Source organism: Dendrobates tinctorius, unplaced genomic scaffold (assembly GCF_039654945.1).
Source record: "Dendrobates tinctorius isolate UK_male_01 unplaced genomic scaffold, ASM3965494v1 ptg000165l, whole genome shotgun sequence".
Lineage (NCBI taxonomy): Eukaryota > Metazoa > Chordata > Amphibia > Anura > Dendrobatidae > Dendrobates > Dendrobates tinctorius.
The window spans coordinates 3,173,760-3,178,772 of record NW_027361832.1 but is presented as its reverse complement, the minus strand read 5'-3'; positions in this window follow the sequence as shown (position 1 = coordinate 3,178,772).

The following is a 5,013-nucleotide window of genomic DNA, read 5'->3' as shown; positions in this document are numbered from 1 at the left end:
GATTCTCTTCTTTCCTATTTCGCATCTATAACCAAGTCTAGTGCTTCCAGCAGTAACCAGGCCTCAAAGGTGACTCTGTGTCACATCTACGTGACATCTCGTCAAGCAGTGCACAGTGACCTCTGAAGCCTGGCCTAGATTGAACAGGCTGGGAGCTGTGGCTTGTGAGGGGGAATGAAGAAGCGGCTCTAAGGAATGGGAGGCAGGCTACTGAGGAGCCAGAAAGATAAGTAGTGAGTAGGGATAAGAGAACGTGCTTGGTGATACTCCGTTATCACTCAACTATCACTGTGCTCGGATGTATTTGTTACTCAGCGAGTATTGGGAGGTGCTCTATGTAAAACTCGAATCTGTGGCCCGCATGATTGGTGACTGTTACACAGCCAATAAGCATGGGTGGATTGCCTGCATGTCACTGTAATGCTGTAGCCATCTTGGTTGTGGCATTTCTGTGATTGACTGGCGTGTGACATCATCAGGGTTTATAAAAGAACAGGCTCAGCACACTGATGCCATTGCACAGCTCTGTGGCACTTCATATTAGAGGGAGAGAGTTCTTGCATATGGGTCGCCCTCCCAGGGCCGCGGGGTACTCGGTATCGGGCCGGTGTCGGCGGGATGTGTCACAGCAGCGGTGACCCGGTCCGTTGTCCTGGGGCCCAATTAATAGGGGGAGTTTGAATGGTGGAATGTAGTTAATGGAATAGTTCATGACGCCACCTGTTGTGTTCGGCAAGTGAGATGTTAAGCCGACGCTGCTTGCAGATCCTCTGGGGCAGGTGGTGTGTTGCAGCTAAGATGGTGAAGCTCCCCACAGGTGAAGCTATAGCCCCAGGGCAGTGTAGATGTGGAGTTAGAGGAGAGGCACAAGCGGTGTGGAAGTTGGTACCCAGATGTAGCAGTGCTGGGTGTGTTGATGCAAGAATCAATTGAGGACACCAGGACATGTAGTTCCAAAGCTTTACTCACAGTCTGTAGTACACACAGGTGCCTGCCTCCATACTGTGTCCTCCGGGTCAGAGGCTCAATCAACCTCCAGGTCAGATGGAATGCTCCCTTCCAACGCTCCGCCAACATGTACTTTTCTGAACGTCTCCTCTTATAGCGCCTTTAAGTGTGAAGATCTCCTAGTACTAAGTTACACTGGAGTTCCTCCTGACAGATGTTCCCAAGAACTCTACTTGTACGGCAGACAGCTGTAGCCTGCTTCGGGGACTCCTTACTCCTGAGTCCCGGCTCACTATCCAAGTTGCTGTTGTGCCCCCAAGTCTTAGATGGGAGTAGTGCATTTACAGCCCACTACTCCACCGGTGTCTGCTGCAGGACCATTAGCATCCATACAACCTCGGGGACCAGGCCCCGGCCTTGCACTTAGAACTTCTAGGAAGGGTTCTCTCCTACCCCACGTCCTCTGTTCCCTTTTACTCCTTTGTTCCGTACTAATCTCTCCTCTTATGGAAGATCAGGTTTCAGTTCAACGTCTTTCTCCTTCTTTCCTTTCCTGTGCCAGCAGACCCAGGTCACTGAGGTCTGCTGCAGCACCTCCTTCCTCCATCCCTCTCTCAGGGATCTTCTTTCCTCACTCCTCTCTGTGTGGCTTCCTCTCCCAGACTGACCTGTAATCCTAAACATTCCCGCTCTTTTATGTATTCTCAACTCCACCCGCCTCCCAGCATGTTTTGTGTTCCAAGCAGGGAGCCACCAAAGGTGCTCTGCTACACTCCAAGCAGGGAGCCGCAATGTGGCTTTGCTGAACTACTCTGTTGTGTGGGGTGCGAGTATTGGAGCGTGGTCAGGAGCCTCCAACTTACCTGGATGGTGGGGCACCACACCTCAGGAGGAGGTGCAGTACTCTGTGGCGACTGAGCCTCAGGGGCGCCACATATAGACCTGAGTGCCCAGTATAACGAATCAGAGGCCTGGTGCTGAAGCTGAACTAGTGTTGATACTGGTGCTGAAGCTGAACCGTCATACTAACAGCCCTTCTAAGGGCTAATTGTTTGCTTTGCTGTTTGTATCACATACATTCTGTATTTAGTCTAGGGAGGGAGAGAGAGTCAAAGCAGGGAGAGTGGCTGAATACAATCTGTAGACAGGGATTAGAGATGTGCAGTCCGTTGCAAAATATATAGCTGCATTTTTTGTGTGAAAAAATTGAATATATTTTGATCCATCGACAATTAGGTGATTTGTGTTACAACACTCAAAGCATCATTAAAATTTTTTCCTGGGTTAAATTTCTTACCCATATACTAAACTGTGTTCTGGGGTACTTTTTTATATATAAAACTTCAAAAAAGTGTTAAAAAAAATTTGGCAGGATTAAATTTGTCACCCATTACGTTTCTGTGATCTAAACTGAAAAATAGAGGTAAAATTTTTCGCAGGCTTAAATTTCTCAGCCATACAGTATTCCATGGTCTGTGATACATTTCTTTGATATCTAACAAATCAAAAAGGAGTTAAAAAAAATTAACTGGATTACATTTCTCATCCATACACTATTCCATGGTCTGAGGTGCATTTCTATGATATCTAACACTACAAAAAAGCGTTAAAAAATTGGAAGGATTACAGTTCCCACCCATACACTATTCCGTGATCTGGGGTACATTTCTGTGATATCTAACACTCCAAAAAAGCATTGGAAAATTAGCTGGATTACATTTCTCACCCATACACTATTCAGTGGTCTGCAGTACATTTCTGTGATATCTAGCAGTACAAAAAAAAATTAAAAAAGCTGGATTACAGTTCTCACCCATACACTATTCAATGGTTTGGGGTATAATTCTGTAATCTATAAAACTGAGAAAAAACATTAAAAAATTTGAAGGCTTACATTTCTCAGCTATACAGTATTATGTGGTCTGTGGTACATTTCTGTGATATACAGTGGGGCAAAAAAGTATTTAGTCAGTCAGCAATAGTGCAAGTTCCACCACTTAAAAAGATGAGAGGCGTCTGTAATTTACATCATAGGTAGACCTCAACTATGGGAGACAAACTGAGAAAAAAAAAATCCAGAAAATCACATTGTCTGTTTTTTTTTCATTTTATTTGCATATTATGGTGGAAAATAAGTATTTGGTCAGAAACAAAATTTCATCTCAATACTTTGTGATATATCCTTTGTTGGCAATGACAGAGGTCAAACGTTTTCTGTAAGTCTTCACAAGGTTGACACACACTGTTGTTGGTATGTTGGCCCATTCCTCCATGCAGATCTCCTCTAGAGCAGTGATGTTTTTGGCTTTTCGCTTGGCAACACGGACTTTCAACTCCCTCCAAAGGTTTTCTATAGGGTTGAGATCTGGAGACTGGCTAGGCCACTCCAGGACCTTGAAATGCTTCTTACGAAGCCACTCCTTCGTTGCCCTGGCGGTGTGCTTTGGATCATTGTCATGTTGAAAGACCCAGCCACGTTTCATCTTCAATGCCCTTGCTGATGGAAGGAGGTTTGCACTCAAAATCTCATGATACATGGCCCCATTCATTCTTTCATGTACCCGGATCAGTCGTCCTGGCCCCTTTGCAGAGAAACAGCCCCAAAGCATGATGTTTCCACCACCATGCTTTACAGTAGGTATGGTGTTTGATGGATGCAACTCAGTATTCTTTTTCCTCCAAACACGACAAGTTGTGTTTCTACCAAACAGTTCCAGTTTGGTTTCATCAGACCATAGGACATTCTCCCAAAACTCCTCTGGATCATCCAAATGCTCTCTAACAAACTTCAGACGGGCCCGGACATGTACAGGCTTAAGCAGTGGGACACGTCTGGCACTGCAGGATCTGAGTCCATGGTGGCGTAGTGTGTTACTTATGGTAGGCCTTGTCACATTGGTCCCAGCTCTCTGCAGTTCATTCACTAGGTCCCCCCACGTGGTTCTGGGATTTTTGCTCACCGTTCTTGTGATCATTCTGACCCCATGGGGTGGGATTTTGCGTGGAGCACCAGATCGAGGGAGATTATCAGTGGTCTTGTATGTCTTCCATTTTCTAATTATTGCTCCCACAGTTGATTTCTTCACTCCAAGCTGGTTGGCTATTGCAGATTCAGTCTTCCCAGCCTGGTGCAGGGCTACAATTTTGTTTCTGGTGTCCTTTGACAGCTCTTTGGTCTTCACCATAGTGGAGTTTGGAGTCAGACTGTTTGAGGGTGTGCACAGGTGTCTTTTTATACTGATAACAAGTTTAAACAGGTGCCATTACTACAGGTAATGAGTGGAGGAAAGAGGAGACTCTTAAAGAAGAAGTTACAGGTCTGTGAGAGCCAGAAATCTTGATTGCTTGTTTCTGACCAAATACTTATTTTCCACCATAATATGCAAATAAAATGAAAAAAAAACAGACAATGTGATTGTCTGGATTTTTTTTCTCAGTTTGTCTCCCATAGTTGAGGTCTACCTATGATGTAAATTACAGACGCCTCTCATCTTTTTAAGTGGTGGAACTTGCACTATTGCTGACTGACTAAATACTTTTTTGCCCCACTGTATAACACTCCCACAAAGCATTAAAAAAATTAGCTGGATTACATTTCTAATTCATACACTATTATGTGGTTTGGGGTACATTTCTGTGATATCTAACACTCCCAAAAAGCATTAAAAGATTAGCTGAATTACATTTTTCACCCATACACTGTTCCATGGTCTGGGGTAAATTTCTGTGATATCTAACTGTACACCTGAGAGAGGCTCCTTGGGTGTGGCTAAAGACAGGGCTACAACCACCCAAGAAAGACTGTACAGTCCTTCTATATGGGAGCAAGCAATGGTGCAGGTGACACAGGGCCTGTTACCCATTTCTATATGTCAGTGACTCTGGTACTACAGGAAGCTGGGTCACTTATAGCCCAGGTACCTGGGAATCAGGCTCCAGGAAGCAGGTAGAAGCAGCTCCCCCAGCCTCCCGAGGAAGCAGAAGAAAAAACGTAGACCTGAAGAGGACTGCTGTCTTACCCCCTTTATAATTTTTTCCTACCTTTGTACTTTGTGTAAAGCCTTT